This window comes from Anomaloglossus baeobatrachus, chromosome 1 (assembly GCF_048569485.1).
Source record: "Anomaloglossus baeobatrachus isolate aAnoBae1 chromosome 1, aAnoBae1.hap1, whole genome shotgun sequence".
Classification (NCBI taxonomy): Eukaryota; Metazoa; Chordata; class Amphibia; order Anura; family Aromobatidae; genus Anomaloglossus; species Anomaloglossus baeobatrachus.
Window position 1 is genome coordinate 780,943,525 of NC_134353.1, and position 19,869 is coordinate 780,963,393.

The following is a 19,869-nucleotide window of genomic DNA, read 5'->3' on the forward strand; positions in this document are numbered from 1 at the left end:
GTGCCTATTCCCCGATTGGTCAGCTGCTAGTGTCAATCATAGGGATTCCCCAGGGAGGGCGGGAAACGTTTGGGCTGCTGGCGCTGGCCAATGGGATCGGGAGAGGCAGTCACCTCATAGGGATGGCACTGCTGGTCTGTGATGCCGGCTGCGTCATTGCTAGTGAGTTCAGTGCCAGCGCCGGGTTTCCAGACGTAGTGTATTCTCATATGTCAGCCCAGCAGTGTGCGGCCATTGCCTGACAGAACTGAGCGGTAATACAAGTGTGAAGGAGCGCGACCACAAAGCGTGTGCTCAGGGTCTGACCGGCGGCAGCACGACACATGCAATGTACGGGAAATGACCGTCAGTCTGGCCGTACCCACCAGTCATAGCCACAGGGTCCAACACAGCCTGCCATCTGCGCATGCGCCCAGGAGTCTTATGGCCCTGGTATTGGGCCCCTCTCTGGGAGCGAGGACGTGTGAGGGGCCACATCCTTCTGCAGTTTGCTTGTGTGGTGCATATTTTGCACTTGGGTGAACAAAGCATCAACATATCAATAGCAAAATGTTAAGGGGTTGTCAAGGCTTGGGGCGCACGTCTACCGCGATATGATTCCACGCAGTGTGTGCGCTGTCAGGCTTCTCCTGGGCGGGTGGTCATGTGACCACAGGTATGTGATTTGCATACTTTCGGCCACATTCTGACAAGACTGTGTCCAGCCTGGCTCTATTCACTTGTTTTGAGTGAGGTTACCGAGTCTAGTTGGCATGAGACTGCATGTTTGCAATCACATACATCAGTCACATGACTACCCGCTCACAGCACTGAGAATCCTGAAAGTGCACACACCGCGGTGTGACAATTTACAAGTCTGCAGTCACATACAGTAACTGCAGACTTGCTTATAATGTAGCCATAGCAACAGTAAGTGAATTATAAGCATAACAACTAGTGATCAGCGAGCTCTACCATGCTCGGTACTCGTTAAAGGGAATCTGTCACCACATTGGTTCCTTATAAGCTACAGCCACCAGTAAGCCATTATATTAAGTATTCTAGAAAACTGTATATAAGTGTCCAGGCCGCTCTGTAAAAAAACACCTTTTATTATACTTACCTGCAGGGCGGTTTCGTCAACTGTGCATCGCTTGTCTTGATCCAGTGTCTCCTCTTTTCTTACGATCGCTCTCCTTGATCCATGTGGATGATATGTCCTAAGTCAGCCACACAGGTTGTCCATGTGCAATCCGTGATACGTGATCCGTACTCCGTAATTGCACATGGAAGTATGCTCATCTGTCCCGTTCCTGCTCTCCATGGTGCTGAAGTGTCCAGCTCTGTATCGTCCGGCCACCACTCTCTGCAGCTACTTCCGGGGTTGGCTCTGACTGCATTCATGAATATTCATGAGCTGGCCGGGAGGCTGGAAAGGTGAGTTGAAAATGTTTATTATTTTAAATGTTTGTGTTTTTCTGGTACGTGTTTCACTGATCACACCACTGCGTGGTCCGTGGGACATGAGTGATGCCAGAAAAAAACGTGCATCAATCACGGACATGCGTGGATGCCGCACAGAGACACAGTCATTCATCATAATGGGTCTGCGTATGTCAGTGATTCTGGTACATATATAAAAAAAGCACCAAATGTACCAGAATCACTGACGTCTGAAATGGGCCTAAAGCGGTGTGGAATTAATATCGCTATACAGTGGAACCTTGGTTTACAAGTAACTTGGTGTGCGAGTATTTTGCTATACGAGCAAAGCTTGCTGTAAATTTGTAACTCCGTTAACAAGCAAGCTTTGCTGTACGAGCAAATGCCGCACACACTTCTGGTTCCGTACTTTCACTCTGACCCGCTCCTGCACTCCGCACAAACACGCACATACACAAAGAAACATACACACACACATATTATGGTCACCTTACCTTCCATTCCATCGCCGGCCTCCCGGTTCTTGTAGTTCGCCAGTACAGGATGTGTATCGGGTAACCATCGCGACGATGGAGGAACTTCCGCTGTCAGCTGCTTCTCAAAGGCAGTGCACTGACCAATCAGAGGCAAGCAGCTCCTGCCTTTGACGTCAGCGCTCTGGCAGCGGAAGCCCTGGCATCGATCGCAATGGTTACCCGTTACACATCCTGCACTGGTAAACTACAAAAAACAGGAGATGGAATGGAAGGTAAGGTGAGCATAATATGTGTGTGTGTTCGTGAGTGTTTCCGTGTGTGGACTGGTACAATGGTGGACCAGCAAGGGACATTGAACAAGTTGTGGAACGAATTGTCTGAACTACAATTATTTCCTATGGGAAATTTTGCTTTGCTAGACGAGTAACTTGGTTTACAAGCACACTCCCAGAACGGATTGTTCTCGTAAACCAAGGTTCCACTGTATGTATAAGCAAGTAAAATAAATAAATGATGTGGCACTTTTGCATTATTACTGTGGGGAGATGACACTGTGTGGGGTGTTATTACGGAGGAGGGCAGTAATGGAACAATATTACTGGAGGGGCTCTCTAGGGGAATCAGTACTGGTAATACAGTGGAACCTTGGTTTATGAGAACAATCCGTTCTGGGAGTGTGCTTGTAAACCAAGTTACTCGTCACACTGCTTTGTGAATACTCACCTGTCCTCGCGATGCTGTCCCCGGCACTGAAGTCCCCAGCGATGCTCCGGCTTCCAGGTCCTGAGGGCGGTGGATAATCAATAAATATAATGAGCGGCGGTCAAGAGCGGGAGGCAGCAGAGCCGAAGAAAACACCGCTGGATACAGGTGAATACAGAATATCTTTTTATTTCACAGACACGTGTTTACTCCAGTACGTGTCACACGTATGCAGACACGGATGTGACACACGTATGACCATAACCATGTGTGTGATTTGTACCTGATTAAACACGGACGTTTGAAGCCGGCCAAGGAACAGGGCCTAACATGTGGCTTCTTTAATCACTAAAGTCATCATTCATTGGCTAATTCATGTCACATGGGCACCGACAATTTTTCACAAGTGATTCTCATTTGTGATTTACCACAGGCGAGTCAAAATGTGTTTCCATACTAATATAATGTAAGGGGGCCAATACCAGTGACACAGCAGCTTCAGGTGTTTTCATTTTTCCCTCCCATTGTTTTTTGTTTTAAATTGTTGTTTATCATTTGATCTTTTGTATTTAACACGAATGCTCTGTACAAAAAGCTGTGTCACTTGATTCATTTTTTTCAGGAGATATTCCACATTATGTACTTAAACTTCAGGGGTGCAAATAACGAGAAGCAGGACTGACTGTATGGGGAGTCAAATCACTTGTGGCTTAGGCCCTTGATCTTTTAAGACCATAGCAACATGTAATTATATTATTGTTGTACTAACATGCAAGTATATTATAGATGTATTGCCATGTAAGTAAATTATACCATACTAACATGTATTTTATAGCTGTACTAACATGTAAGCATATTATAGGAGTATTAACATGCTAAATATAATAGTGCCATACTAACATGTAAGTATATTATTGATGTACTAACATGTAAGTATATTATAGCTGTATTAGCATAAAAGTATGTTATACCATACTAACATGTAAGTAGATTATAATCATACTAACGTAAATATATACTGATGAGCAACAAGGTAACAACGTTTTGAACTTTTGATTTTTCAGGCTCCTTATCTCACCATTCACTACAGTTTAGAGCGTGGGACTACTGTCATTTTATAGACAACGAGCTGTAGTACTCGAGATAGTAACTAAGTCTGTCCCACTTTCCCACTCTTCTTCTCTCCATCTCTTCCTTTCTCCCTCTCTCCTTCTTTCCTACTCTCACACTCACCCTCTTTTCCACTCTCACTTTTTGCCACTCTCACTCTTTCCTATTCTGCCACTCTCTCTCACTCTCTGTGTCCCACTCTCTCACTCTCTTGCTCTCTGTCACTCTCCCTCTCTCCCAATCTCACACTCTCCTTCACACAACCAAAATTATATTTCCTGACACTTAAGCTGTCTTATACTAAGAATGTCCTTCATCGCCTATAGCAGCCAATCAGAGCTCCTATTAATAATCTGTAGCAAAATAGAAGCAGAGCTGTGATTGGTCGCTATAGGCCGCCTATTAAATATCCAGGCTAACTGTCAAAACAACCAATATATTGCCTCATAAAACCCAACACACATTTCGTATACAGGTAAGGTCATGTGACTTACATCAGCCTCTACAACAGCGTTGGGTAAGCATCATCTTGAAATCATATTAACTCGCACATAATAATAATAATAATAATAATTTTATTCATTTATATAGCGCTATTAATTCCACAGCGCTTCACATACATTGGCAACACTGTCCCCATTGGGGCTCACAATCTAGAGTCCCTATCTGTATGTCTTTGGAATGTGGGAGGAAACCGGAGTACCCGGAGGAAACCCACGCAAACACGGGGAGAACATACAAACTCCTTGCAGATGGTGTCCTTGGTGGGATTTGAACCCAGGACTCCAGCGCTGCAAGACTGCAGTGCTACCCACTGAGCCACCGTGCCGCACATAAGATGTCTTATACTAAGAATGTCCTTCATTGCTTATAGCAACCAATCAGAGCTCCTTGACCTGTAACAAATTAGAAGCATACCTGTGATTGGTAGCTATAGGCCACCTGATAAATATCCAGGGTAACTGTCAAAACAGACAAAATATTACCTCAAACATCCAAACAGTTTCTGTGTGTTTCTCTTTCTGTGTGTGTTTCGTTCTGTGTGTGTCTCTATCTGTGTTTGTGTCTCTTTCTATGTCTGTGAGTCTGTGTGTCTCTTTCTGTGTTTTCTCTGTGTGTCTCTGTGTGTGTGTCTCTTTCTGTGTTTGTCTCTCTGTATATGTCTCTTTCTGTGCGTATGTCTCTTTCTGTGCGTGTGTCTCTTTCTGTGCGTGTGTCTCTTTCTGTGCGTGTGTCTCTTTCTGTGCGTGTGTCTTTCTTTGCGTATGTCTCTTTCTTTGCGTGTGTCTATTTCTGTGTGTGTGTGTCTCTGTGTGTGTGTCTCTTTCTGTGTGTGGGTGTCTGTCTCTTTCTCTGTTCATAATAGGCATCTTAATACCAGATCTGTTCCCAGCTCCATTAACTTTAATGTAAGCAGGTTTTTTGTCGAAGAACTGTAAAGCGCTGGAATGTTTCCTCTCATACATACTCTATGACGTTCCCTGAGCCAAATGAGGTGGCTGTGTAAAAGTTCATTATTGTAAATGCGATGGTACAAATTCCTTTAGCGGACACACACATATACACATACATACACTTAGCTTTATATATTACATTATCTTGGCTATCTCATACACAAATGTGACTTGCAGTTATTTAGCAAATGATTAATTTTGCAGATTCTTTTGTCACTGTATTGTTACTGTTTTGCTCCTAAAAATCTAATTTAAATTTTTATTATTTTGCTAGTATTTTGTAAATCTTTTGTAAACCTTTTGGCTTTCAACACTGCCTGAATCCCTCTGGGCATGCTCTTGATCAGATTCAAGCATGTCTAAACCAAAATCTGATCGCAAGTCTCTTCTACATGTTCCCAATGTTGGTCAACTCAACTCACGCATACTGGTCAACTCGCTAGTGTATGTATTCAGCATTTTCTTCAACTCTCCCCACAACCACAAGTCTTCAATTGGTTTGAGGTCTGAGGATTGTGGGGGCTAATTCAGCACCTGTAGTGGAGGCAAGGAGCCTGAGTTTTTGCTGCTGCTGTAGCTGCTTGGTGGAGGCTGTGGGTGCCTCAGCTCCTGAATTTCCACACCACACCTGACCCGGCTGTCTCATCTTTCCAAAAGAGGAGGCAGACTGCCTGGGCTGGATAACCCCCCTATTTACCATCGGCTGTGCTAAGCGGTATCAGGAGAAACACGGTGCGCCGGTCAGGGCCCTCTGGGCCGAACTAGAGGCAGTCGTCGCTCTCCATGAGGGGATCCTTAGGAGCTCGGGTCCTTTCATGGAGAAGCTGCAGAACGATGACTATTTCGTGGCCATGAGGGCAGTGAAGTCGGGGGCCAGAGGTGCGGTAACAGTCCCTTTGGGTTCTTCGGCTGGGGGGGTCTGTTTTGGCTTCTCAGCCGGGGGTGGTCCCGCTCCTTATGTCAGTGCAGTGGCTGGAGAGTCCAGGATGGAAGGTATACTAACCGTGGCATCACTGGATACTGCTGCATCTCTGTGTGGCACTATGGCAGCAGCCCTCCGTGTGGCCGCCCCCAAACCGGACGTGACGTCACCGGAAGTGGCGTCTGCAGAAGTGACGTCACGGAAGGCGGGGGGTGCTGCAATGGAGGGTGAGCCACGGAGCCGCATGGCCTGAGGCCAGTGAGGCTGGTGCCTGCAGGAAAGGGGGAACCCAGCCTAGCAGAGCTACCCAGAATACAGGTGGCGCTGGCGTGAGTGGGCGGGTTTCCCCTCAACGGTAAGCAGGGGGAGCAGGTGGAAAGTGGTGGTTCAGAGATCTGGGGGGCTACTGCCGTGCCCATAGTGAAGAGACCTGGCCAGGAGGAGGACAACCGTCCTGCAGTCGCCAGACGCCCTGTTAAGGATAAAGGCAAAAGCAAGGACAAACTGTACTGTAATATTTCTGGAAGCAACACCTCCCTGTGCCCAGGACAGGAGGCACATAGAGGTGAGGAGAAGGACATGGACACGTATAGCTCATCCTCCTCTGACGGGGATGGGCTATTATGAGAGATCCGGCACCTGGCGCCCCCAGTGGAGTTATCGCAATTTTGTTTTGGGGACGAGGTGCCGGAAGAGAAGAAAATGAAAAAAACGAAGGCTAAGAAGATGCGGAAGGTGGTGGCATTAAGATATACATCTATGTCTGACACGGAGGCCACCACCTCCCGTGTCAGTCTTAGGAAGCATGTGCCCCAAGGTCCATCGGCGGGCCGCGGGCACATATCTGATGGTATAAAAATAGCAACAAAAAGAGGAATAAATATCCTCCAAAACTTAAGCATTACTTACAGCAAAGAAGGGCTGCAGTTGTACATCGAGCAGGCCAAAAACTAGTACTCTAGCAGGATGCAGCTAAGCCACCACTAGTGGAGGGATCACAGGTGCAGGAGGAGCAAATCACACACACACTTCCAAAAAATGGAGGGGGTGATTGCTGGATGATAAAACTGCACACTGATGGCTTGCATAGAGTGCTGTTCACACATGCAGATGCACAGTCACAAGCCCACAGCCTATTAGGTGACGCCCATATTATTAGATCAGACGAGCTGCCAAGCCGTACTCCATCTGTGCACCATACAGGGACAGGAACTCTAATATGCAAGGCCTAACATGTCTGATGGGGAGCAGCGGGTCGAGCAGGGTCAGAAGGAGCGCCCTGTGCAGGCCCCCGCTCCCAACATAAACAGTGTGGCGGATTTCCCGTCACTTCCTTCCCCACAAAATCCGGTGTCTGGAGTGGGGGGAAGGGGACGGGAGAGTGTAAGAGGCCAAGCCCCATGAATCTTGAATTGGAATCTGTGCCCAACCCGGCAGGTATGTGCATCGGGGGGGGGGGGGGGGGGGGGGTTATGGATAATGAATTGAGTGAAGTACCTTCTGAACTACACTCTATGGTGGCTATGGTAGATCTGGCTATGAGAGAGAGAGATGAAATAGAGAGAGAGAGGGGTGGGGGGATTGTTGTAGGCTCCACTGCTCCCCCGGTGGTGGCACCTGGCACGGTACGGGCAAGTACGTATGCTTGGGTTGAGCAATGAGGCATGTCCCTGGAATTACAGGGACAGAATAGCTAATCTTTTATTGGGAATGGGCTTTAAGGGTCACGACCTGGCTGGTTTTGTCCAGCCTTTTGGCACTACCGTTTTTGAGGCCAGTTTCATTACTCCAGAAGGCTTGGAATTCTTCTGGTCTCAATATAAGCTGGCCAAGAATACCCCTGCATGGCGTAACATCAAGGTAGAGGCAGTTTCTCGGCAGAACACCGTTAAGAAAGTGACCGTAATTACAGCTGTGTTACTTTCTTGTGTTGACATCATGACCTGGATCAGCCGTTATGGCAAGCTGGTCCAGGTCCCCGAGAAGGTGCGGGATCAATTTGGTTTTTGGACTGGTGCCTGGACTTTCATGGTAAAGTTGAAAGTTTTGGGAAATTCTGTTGCCCACATCCCTCCCTCAACGTTCCTGGGGAGGGACCGGATCTTGATCCTCTATCAGGGGCTGCCGAGGGTCTGTCACAAGTGCAGCAGCTCCAGCCACTTTAGTGCCGTGTGTAAGGTACAGACATGTGCACTGTGTGGGGCACATGACCATCTTGCCGCCACGTGTAAGGCCATTCGGTGTAATCTGTGTCGGGATCTGGGTCATTCGTTTAGCCGTTGCCCACGCTTTTTCACCAATGCGGTCCTTCGTCCTGCCACAGCTCCACAGGGTGCTGAGGAGTTGTCAGGGAAGGTACTAGCAGAGGTGAAAAGAGTAAGGGTCCTGTGAAGAGTAAAGGGGGATTTACACGCTGCGATATTGTTAGTGAATTATCGTTGGGGTCACGGTGTTTGTGACGCACATCCAGCTTCATTAACGAGATCGCAGTGTGTGATACCTACAAGCGACCTTAAACGATCGCAAAAGAGGTCAAAATCGTTTGCCGTGGAGAGGTCGTCCTGAAACCAAAAATCATTGTCTGCTTATTAGCGATGTTGTTCCTCGTTCCTGCGGCACCACACATCGCTGTGTGTGACACCGCAGAAGCGACAACATCTCCTTATCTGCGTCCCGCCGGCAATGCAGAAGGAAGAAGGTGGGTGGGATGTTACGTCCCGCTCATCTCCACCCCAGCGCTTCTATTGGACGCCTGCCGTGTGACATCGCTGTGACGCCGCACGAACCGCCTCCTTAGAAAGGAGGCGGTTTGCCGGCCAGAGCTACATTGCAGGGCAGGTAAGTCCGTGTGACGGGGACTAACAAGGTTGTGCGGCACGGGCAGCGATTTGCCCGTGACGCACAACCGACGGGGGCGGGTACAATCGCTTGCGATCTTGCTAGTGAGATCGTAGCGTGTAAAGTACCATTAAGAGTATGCCCCCCTCACGAGTAAAGCGATAGGAACAACGTCAGAGGGAGCAAGGTGTGATGACTTTGCCCTCTACCTCTGAGGCACCTGCAGGTGAAGACCTAGGTAGCAAGCTAGATGAGGAGGAGGAGAGGAGGTTAAGAAAAGAGGAGGAGGCCAACGCCTCACATTCTTCTTTCAGTGAAGATCAGGAAGTGGATGTGCAGGCATGGCAAAAGAAACACCGTAAAAAGAAGGTCAGCAAGAGCAAAGCCAGGAGGGGATCCAGGAAGAAGGAGTCCAGGACGCCTTCTCTGGAGTGGGACCCCTCAGGGACATCTATCCTGGACAACCCTCCTGGTACGGTTCCATCAACTCAGTCCAGGCGACCAACGGAGTCTTCTGCCACCCCACCTAAGGTAGCCATCTCCAACCGGTACCAGGCCCTGGATGAACACATCCCTCCCTGCCCAGGTGAGAAGGACAAGGGCACGGTGGCGGTGGTAGCGGAAAAGGACGTAGAGGCCTCTGGGGATGCTGGATACCCCCCGCCGGGAGAATCCTCCTTGGAGGGGGCGATCGCCCCAAAACCACTGGACAAAATGGTGTGTGATAAAAGCATGAATGTGTCAGTATGCCTGAAGCGTATGGCCTCGTCAGAGGGTGAACAGGATGAGTGTGTTGGTGGGAGTGGGAAAAAGCTGTTGGTTGAGCTCAATCAATCTTGATGGCGGCACTCACCCCGTTGACGTTGGCGACCATTAATGTCACCAGCATTAAGTCTGATATGGCTAGGTTTACGACCTTTGATTTTCTCTGCCATTTTGATGCCGGCATTTTGTTTTTGCAGGAGACCAGGTTGACAGATCAGTCATCCTTGCGGAAAGCAAGACAAAAGTGCACCTATGGTCCCTTCTACTGATCTCTTGCGGCCGAGTCATATAGCGGGGTGGCGATCTGTTTTAAGATCAAGTAGGTCACATGCCGAGGAATTATTGAGCTCGAAATGGGGAGGTGTTTGATATTAGATGTGCTCATGAAGGGTCAAGGGCTCAGGCTCAATAACATCTACGGTCCCCAAGTGGGACCGGAAAAGGCTCTTTATGAGGATAAAACCTTTCCTGTTTTGTAGCCGGCAAGTAGTCTTTGGAGGAGACTTAAACACTATAACAAGACTCTGGCATAGAGGAGGTTCCAGAGACAGGCTGTCATACGTCAGCGTCACGTTAAATAGCATAGATATTAAAGCTCGCCTGGTAGATGTCCACATCAGGGCTGATCCAGGCAACTCGGGGTTCACCTATTTTAGGGGTAGTCTGGTAGGAGTAGAATAGACAGGTTTGGGTTTTTTTTGAAGGAGGAAGGCATTTTCTCGCCTTTGTCGGTTGTAGAAGTAGAGTTCTCCGATCACTTTTTAATTTGTTTTTCTCTAAATGTTACATAGACCCCACAGATGGGAAGAGGCATGTGGAAGCTGAATTCGTCACTCCTTGAGGAAGCCGCTGTTAGACCGTCTTTTGAGGATTTTCTTCAGAGCCAGGTAACATTATTGGGCCTTTGTAACAATGAGTCTGAGTGGTGGGAGATGTTCAAACATCGGGTAGCAAGTTTCTTCCGACAGCTTGCTAACATCAGAAGCCTGAACAGGGACCGCCTGCATCATAGCCTGAGGAGGAAACTCGAGACCCTAGACTCGGCAGCAGGTGACCGTGAGGAAATCTCCAGGGTGAAGGCCTTTCTAAAGAGGTGTCAGTTTGATAGGCACATATCCTTAGTTTTTCAGAGGGATTTTGGGAAGTACCGCTCGCCCAACCCCTACAAGAACTGCAGGATATCAGTGAATAGTAAGTTTATGGTGGGTCTGAAGGATGGTACAGGATCTCTGGTACGCTCCAAGTCAGAGCTCCTTGAAGTTGTCAGATCCTTCTATTCTCACCTCTTGGGAAAGAGGGAACTTGACCGGGAGGTGATTTCGGCTTTCCTGGCTGAAACTGTCCCCATGTCAGGGGTAGACCCCTCGCTTGGCGTTTTGACAGAGGATATTAAAGAAGAGGAAGTGAGACTGGTTATTGATGGGCTACTGCCCAAGAAATTGCCAGGTCCGGATGGCTTAATATCCGAGTTTTACAAGACCTTTAAGGACTCTTTGGTCCCCTAGTTCACTAGGACCTTTAATGCGTGTCTTTCCTCGGGCACGCTACCAAAATCAATGAGGAGGTCGGCTTTGACACTTCTGTCAAAGGGTAAAGATCCATCGCACATTGAGAATTGGAGGCCCATATCACTTCTCAATGTGGATAGAAAGGTTCTGGCAAAAGTGCTGTTTACCAGACTGGTGAAATTTGCACCAGTTTTCCTTTCAGAGTCCCAACACTGAACCGTTCCTGGACGATTTTGGTTCTGGGTGTCCGGGAGGCCGTGGAGCAGGGCAGGGCAGGTCTCTGGAATGGGTGCTTGCTGTCCTTGGATCAAGCTAAGGCTTTTGACCGAGTTGATCACGAGTACCTCTGGTCCACTCTCTTGAGGTATGGTCTGCTGGGATGGTTTGTCAACTGGCTACAGATTTTGTACTAAGGGGCAGAGACTTTCCTGTTGGTGAATGGTTGGATTGGATGGCCTTTTGTGGTGGGATTCGGTGTTCGCCAGGGTTGCCCGCTGAGCCCATTGCTCTATGCCTTTGCGATCGACTCCTTCATTAAAAGGATAGATTGCGGACGTATGAAGGGGGTTTGGATTGGTGATCCTGAACCTCAGGAGACCACCCTGAGGGCAGTAGCCTATGCGGATGATGTTACTGTCTTCATTTCCTCACACAAGGAGGCGGGGATGGTGTTATCAGAAGTAGAACGCTACTCGGAGGTTTCCGGGTCCAAGATTAACCAGGATAAATGTGACAGTCTCTGGCTGGGTGGAGGAGAGCCTGATTTTAGTCTCCCAGACACTCTACCGGAGCCCCAAGAGTATGCCAAAGTTCTAGGCGTGGAATTTGGCTAGGGTGATTACCCAGCGCGAAATTGGGAGGGCAGAATTCAAATCGCCACTCAGAGTGGACCGCTGGAAGGGTCTAACTTTGACCCTGAGGGAAAGGGTTGCCTTGTGCAAATCTTGCTTGCTCCCAGTGTTACTTTATTTGGGCAGTATATGCATTTTGCCGTAGCCTCTCTGGACAAGGGTCTATAGCCTGTTTTTCCAACTGTTATGGGGAAACAGGTTAAACTTAGTCAAGTGAGAGGATACTTACCGTACGAGGAGACTAGGGGGGTTAAATATGGTCAAACCCTTGGTATTTTTGGTAGATACCTTTTTGAAATTAAATATTGCAAACCTCTGGAAAGAGAGAGCTCCTCAGTGTGTATCCTCCTGTAGGGGATGGTTTCAGCCTTTCTTCCAGGAATGGGAAACAGGCGGGCATGTGAAGGACCTTTGCGTACCTCACGGGCATCTCCCGGCTTATGTTACCCCGGTTCTAATGGTCATCCGCCAGTGGAATCTGGGGGTGTGGGAGGTGAGGACTCTGTTAAGGAGGTTACTCGACGAGAGGATCTTGTCTACACATTTCCGGGCCTCGCTGGTACTCAGAGACTGCCTGAGCCGGGATCTGGAGGTGGAACAATATATGGAGAAAAGAGCTACATATAACAGGGAGCACACCTACAATAATATATATATAAAAAGGCAAATCTTTTTTTCCCTCCTCACATTTCCTATTATATTTTCCATCATTTTTATTGTTATAATTTTTATTTTTTATTTATTTTTTATTTATTTTTTTATTTTACAGGTCTGTCCATTTTTCATCATTTTTTATTTTATGTAATTTTTTATTTGGTTGTTTTGATTCCCCTTTGAATATAATTTAATTTCATTTCATTTTCAGTTTTATTATTTTTCTTTATTTTCTTTACCTCATTATTACTTTATACACTGGTGTCTGGTTGTCCCTCCTGTATTTATATACTCCTTGTCCCACTTCTACAAGTATTGAAGGTGCTGTGGATTTTTGAGATTATACACAGGATTCCCTGTACTTATTGCTGTTTCTCCGTGCATTAGCGATATTGCGCATGCGCGGTTCCCTGTTGATGACGTGCACCGATCTTTGACTTTCCGCGCATGCGCGGAATTTCCAAGATGGCGGCGTGCATCTATATGCATTACAGCCGCTGTAATACGCGCTCCCATATGGCCATGACTGGGATCCACTGTCAGCCTCCACACAGGTGATTTTCATGTATTTTATTCTAATTGGCTTATATACCCTCTTTGTTGTGGGCTACGATGTACACACTTGCCCTGAGGAAGCCGCTGTGCGGCGATACGCGTGGGTTCTCCACGGTATTTTCTGTCCCCTGTGTACCTCCCTTGGCTTTGCTTATCTGCACATGGTATTTTTTGCCATTATTGGCTGCTACATTTTATACAGTTTTTGCCTGTGGATATACAATTGCTTGTCATTCACGTGTTTCAGGTGGTGATGCTGGTCCCCTGATACATATTGGTACTGTTTGTTGCCTATACATATATTTTCCTTTAGGATATGACTGCTTATTATGGCCGTTTGGTACTGCCACTACATGGTTATATATATTCCCTTAGGCAGTCTTTTCTGATTGTGAATGAGCCAGCTGGCATTTTGCATTTATGTGAGATATTTTTCTAGCCTTTCTACATTACTGCATGTTCATATTTCATATGTACGACTTTCTTACTACTGCATATTATTGTTCATGCTGTGTATATGACGGGGGTCACAAGGGGTATCAGGCCGTGTCATCTTGTGTGTCACATTTTTTAGTGTTTTTATTCTTGCTGTCACAATAAAGATTTGCCTTTTTATATATATATTATTGTAGGTGTGCTCCCTGTTATATGTAGCTCTTTTCTCCATATATTGTTCAGCCTTCTCCGCTACATGGGTGAGCACCTAACTATTTATTATTATTAAGGTGGTGCACCTGCTTTGTTATTTCTCCGGGATCTGGAGGTGGGGCTGAGATTATTAAATTCTAAGCAGATCCCTGAGAAGTTTTGAGACTTGGCTTGGCACTGTTTCCTAGGTAAACTATATGTGAGGGACAATTTGAAGAGGCAGAACTCTGATGACACAGATTGTCCTCGTGGATCTTGTGTGGGCATACTGGAGCGTATGGACCACTTCCTGCTTTATTGTCCCTTCAATATTGAGGTTTATAAGCGGGTGGGTGCTTCCATGGGTTGGCCTCGGCTGGCCAGTCTCTCCTATGCTGAGTGGGCCTATGGAGCATTCAGAGACCCGGGTGGACGGGACCTGACCACTTTATTCATAGCATAGTAGTCAGATACTTCACGTGGAATGCGCGAGCTTTAGTATTGACGGGTAGCAAAATACTCGAAGTAGAAGTGTGTAGTAACATCCTTGGTGACCTGGTACTGGTAAAGGTACGCTCCCCTGGAGTATGAGCGGTTCAGTGCACAGAGGGCCTCTCGTCTGTGGAGGGGCTTCTCGTTCAGGGTGCACTAGCTGTCTTTTGCTCCAGTATCTTTCCTTTCCTGCCTGTTACCTTCCCTCCCTTTTCCTTCCGCCTTTTTTCCCTTCCCTTTCCTGGTGATAGACTGTCTTTCTCACCCTAGGTTTTTGTTTTAAATTCATTATCTGGGGGAAAGGTTTGCAGACACTGACCCTGAGCTAAAATGTTATGCTTTTATTTTGTTAATCATACCTGTTTTCTTTGTTTTTCAGATTTTTTCCCGTGGATTAGTGTAGAGGAGCAGTTAGGTTTTGGGTGTGGGTTTTTTAAAGGGGGGAGAGGAGGTGTCACAAGTACCGGATGTTCTTCTCAATCCCCCAGTCTGGGGAAAACTTTGGGGAATCTACTCAAGCTCAGGAGGACTATCCTTTGAACCTTGGGAGCTGGGCAGCCGGATGGTGGTGGGTTTAGTTAGATATGTTAAGTAGGTTTTATTTTGTGTGTTGTTATTATGTGAAAAAGGAAAAAAAAATGTTGGCGTTTATGGGTGGTGGGTATATATTTTTAGGGGTTTTTTTGTTTTGTTTTTTTTTGCCGAGTTGCGGGTTTTATGTTTTGTTTTATGCCGAGTTGTGCCTTTTATGTTTTGCCAAATTGTAATTTTTTCTTTTTATGTTGCATATATGTAAATATTTGTATATAGTGTAATATTTGTATATAGTATAATATTTTGGATGTGTGTACGAGCATTGGCGCTATGGTTGGGTGTAGTGTTTTTGTTGCCGGGCGGGTAAGCTGGAAATGTATATATGGTTTTATTCTGTTTTGTAAATATTTCTACTTTTATCAATAAAAAAGCTTTCCAGCACCTGTACTTCATGATCATTTAACCATTTCTTCACCAATCTCAACATATGCTTTGGATTATTGTGCTTCTAGAACACAATGTCATCGTTTTCATACTCGTAGTGACTTGAGTAGATACAAGGAAAAATTTCCAGGCAGCACACAAGTTCTGGTGCACGAGTCCAGAGAAGGTGTCCTCAATGAACAAGTAAAGCAAAGAATCGGCACTCCAAATTCTTCAAGTTATAAGGATTTATTCCATATAATCATGGTACAAGCTCAAAATAATGTGTTTAGGCTAACGTAAGCTTTTTTCAAACACATCTAACCATCAACTGAATGCACACAAATATATACAATTGTTTATATTTGTGTGTATTCAGTTCATAATAACCTCTACTAGGTGATCTCATTATCTCGGACTCACGTGGATTGGCCAATACATAAGCTAAGAATCTCTCTTCACAAATATTTCTAAAGCAGTAATGCAATGCCTATGTCCTTTGACTCATATTCACATTAGCTATGTATGTATTCCCTTTTTTCTAGTATTATTTCAGCAGAAATGCAATGCCAAAGTATCTTTATATTATTGAGTGCCACTGGATATGCTTTTGTAGTTATGTTGGGGTTTTTTTCGGTTGGCACCTGTTCACACTTATGGAAATTGCTGCTCAGTTGTCAGTTGTAGTGCATTTTTTCTAACCAAGCACTGCACCCTATAGTCAGGGTGTGTCCACCATCTTGCTTAGCCAGGAACCTATCTGCCCAGACTCCCAGATTTTTAATCGCACATAGAAGCATTTGAGGTTAGGTCCCCGATATCATGAGATCAGCTTGTCGAGGTGTTCGGGCTCACATAGATTGGCCAATACATAAGCTAAGAATCTCTCTTTAGAGATATTTCTAAAGCAGTAATGTAATGCCTATGTCCTCTGACTCATATTCACATTAGCTATGTATTTATTCCTAGTCCTCCAAGACCAGCTTCTCCACCATTACAGAAGAGAAACTTTCCTCTCTACTCTACAGATCACATCTCACCACCTGTGCACTTGACTCAATCCTGTCCCATCTCATCCACAACTTCACCACAGTCTTCATCCTAACCCATCTCTTCAACCTATCACTAACAACCAGTGTCCTTCCCCTCATGCATTAAAGTTGCCTCGATCACACCCATCCTCAAAAAGCCCTCTCTTGACACCACCTCTGTGTCTAGCTATCGCCCCATATCACTTCACCCCTACACCTCAAAACTACTATAATAACATGTCCATCTTGAACTGTCCTCCCACCTCTCTTCCTGCTCCCTCTTTGACTAATTCCAATCTTACTTCCGACCGCATTATTCAACTGAAACTGCCCTAGCTAATTTCACCTATGACCTACTAACCGCCAAAGCCAAGCGACACTACTCTGTCCTCCTCTGTCCCCCTCCTGAACCTGTCATCTGCCTTCGACACAGTGAACCATTCCCTCCAATTACAGATTCTCTTATCTCTTGGATCACAGAATTGTCCGTCTTAGATCTCTTCATACCTAAATGTCATGCTAGGTACATGAAAGTACCAAATGAAAGCGAAGGGAAACCCTGTATCTAGGGAAGAGGGAGATGGTGACCCCTGGCAAATCTACCACTGACCCCTGGCTTTCCTCACCCCCCTGATAGGTTCTACACCTATATGCCAAACAGGATAGTTGACCCTCGCTAACCCTGAGCTGGGCCATATGTACTGAACAGATCGGATGAGCACCTAGTCAATCCCACAAAATACTAAAGAATGCAAAGGAAATACACACAGGGAAAAGTATACTGTAACAAAAACAAAGTTTCTCCAGATGAATACAAGCCAACTGCTTGCACTCACCTGTAAAAAGTTTTTAAACCTATTACCAGCAAAGAACAAGGGGGAATGAGAGTTTTTAAAGACACAAAGGGAAGCGCTAATGATTAATAGCTGAAAGGTGAGGAAATTCGCAGGGTCCTAAAGAGAAAGAGTTTAACCCCAAGCAAGGAAAAAGGGAAAGTCAAGGAGGAGCTTTTGTAGCCTAAAGCTACAGCCGGACACCACAGGACTGTCTGTCAAGAGTAACACACTTATGATAGCAAAAACTGTGGAAAGAAAGCTCACATAGGGTTTTAACCGATAGAGATAGGTGCAGGGAATAGGACAGGTACTCACCTGCTTCAGTTGTGACAGGCACAACTTCTTGTCAGCACGGAAAATGGTAAATGAATACAAAAGTGGTCAGCTGCAGCCCCAATGTTGCAACAAGATGGGAGATGATCAAAAAGAAATCGGGTTAAATGCTGCGCTAAAAACCACAATCCAAAGATATATCGTGAATTCCTTTTCTTTATTTTCACAGGTCAACGCGTTTCAAAGGCATCGCCACCTTCTTCATCAGGACAAAAGTCAGAAAAGAACAGCATAACACCTGCTGCATGCAGAGGATACATATATACAAATGAAGTAGCCACGTTTAAAGAGATGACGTCAGCTGGCTGATGACTAAGAGTCACATGGGGAAGGCAAGAACATATAGACAAAAAGAAAACAAAGAAAAAAAAAAAGGGGGAGGAAAGAAAAAAAGGAGAAAAAGAAAAAAGTAAAAAAGAAAAGAAAGAGAAGAAAAGAGAGAGAGAGGGGAGAGAAAAAGAAACAAGAGCAAGGAGAAGAAGGAGAAATCAAAAAGGAAAAGATGAGTAAAAAACTGGAGTACGAATAATTAATATTAATAAAAATGTAATAATGTGAAAAATTGCTATTTTTTGATTATTTATCAGTGTAAGTAATAATAAAAAAACACACCTATGGGGGAAGTGTTATTTGTGAAAATGAAAAATCATGGTAGAACATTATAATCGTCCCTTGAAAATAATGTTATAAGGGGCAATGAACTGACTGGTGCCAGAAAAACCATATAGGGTTATAAAGAGGGATTTATGAAAATCATATTTAAAGATTGATTATTTATTTTTATTATTCACCAAAAAGGGATTGTAGGGAGAAAAAGGTGAGTGTAAAAGGGAACAAAAATATTTTCAAAGAATGTAAATGGGCCCTCACAAACAATTGTAATTAGTCTTGGAGGGCCAGAAAAAGGCAAAAATCACTAGATGGAAAATTAAAAATCCTTTTTTTTTTTTTTTTGCCGAACGTGAGGATACTGTAGCAGAGTGATAGGGGAAGAAGACCTGTGCTGTGAAGGAGGTGACGAGAGTTCAACAGCGTGAAAAAAAATATATACTGCGCATGCGTGAAGAAGCACCGCTGCAGAGAGAACCCGAGGGGAAAGGTGAAATGAGTTCATGGCATGGGAAAAAAACAACTATTTGCGCGTGCACGGAGCTCTGTCTACGAAGGAGCCATCCTGAAATGGGGTGTAGTGAGTTCATGGTGCAAAAGAGGAGGGGAAAAAAAGCGGAGGGGAAGGGGAGAAATTAGAAAGGCTGATAATGATGAAGGGAAAAAAAAACAAAAAAAAAAAACATGCAGGTTTAAATTTAGGAAAAAAGAACATATGAAGTTATAAACGTAGAAAATGACAGCTACAACACAAAAATGAAGGAGAAAGACAAATATTGTGTATACATATGGAGAGTCAAAAATTGATATCTGAATAAATATAAAATGAATTAAAATGAGACGCGTTGAAGATTAAAAACCGCAAAATAACCTGATACATTGTTATTAAGGGAAAAGTTAAAATAAAAATTCATAAAAATATATAGTAACATTGGTTTATAATAATAATTTAGATAAAATACACATATATATATATATATATATATATATATACATACATATATATATATATATATATATATACATATATATATATATATATATATATATATATATATATACAAATCTGAATAAAATGGAGAAATTACCCACATAGGAAGAAATAAAAAGATAACACTATTTGGGTAAAATAAAAATGTATATCTGATACTAAAAAGATTTTTTGCATGTATATATGAATTTTAAAATGCATATCAAAACAAAGATTTATGGAAAAACGAACAAGCAATAAATAAATTAATAAAAGAGATCAGTAATTTCAGGTTTCAAGGTACCAAGCTTATGGATCCAGAAGGTCTCCTTTTTACTTAACATATCCAACCTATTGGGTGTGTTAGGTGGAATATGCTCAATGGGAGTGATTTTGAAAGACATAGTCTTATTATGGAACAAGGCGCAGTGTCTAGAGAGGCCATGTAGCATATACCCTATTTTAACATTATACCTGTGTGAATTCAGTCTGTTGTGCAAAGCTTGACAGGTCCTACCTACATATTGTTTGCCACAAATACAGTCAATGAGGTAAATAACATGATCTGATAGGCATGTTAGATGGTCCTTTATAGGGAAATTTTCAGACCCTGAGTGGGAACAAAAGAATGTCCTCTTATGGTAAATGCTCTTGCAGCATAGACAATTTTTGGTATTGCATATATAGGACCCTATCAGGGAGGTCAGGGTTTTAATTTTCTGTATCTCCCTTAATCGACTGGGAGCTATTATATTTT

At 44.7% G+C, this 19,869-nt stretch overlaps 1 long non-coding RNA gene across 3 annotated transcripts; it reads left to right on the forward strand.

Annotated features, from left to right (window-relative positions):
• The first annotated feature begins 129 nt into the window (after positions 1-129).
• On the forward strand, positions 130-15,287 carry LOC142300136 (uncharacterized). Of its 3 annotated transcripts, none has more exons than XR_012752665.1 (4): positions 130-254; positions 3,223-3,344; positions 9,887-10,008; positions 10,481-12,010. It is a non-coding gene; the product is annotated as an uncharacterized LOC142300136 (long non-coding RNA). The 3 variants fall into 3 exon arrangements; XR_012752664.1 differs by lacking the exon at positions 130-254 and adding an exon at positions 14,756-15,287 and having other exon boundaries at positions 2,643-3,344; positions 10,481-10,576; XR_012752663.1 differs by lacking the exon at positions 130-254 and having other exon boundaries at positions 2,643-3,344.
• The last annotated feature ends 4,582 nt before the right edge of the window (positions 15,288-19,869 follow it).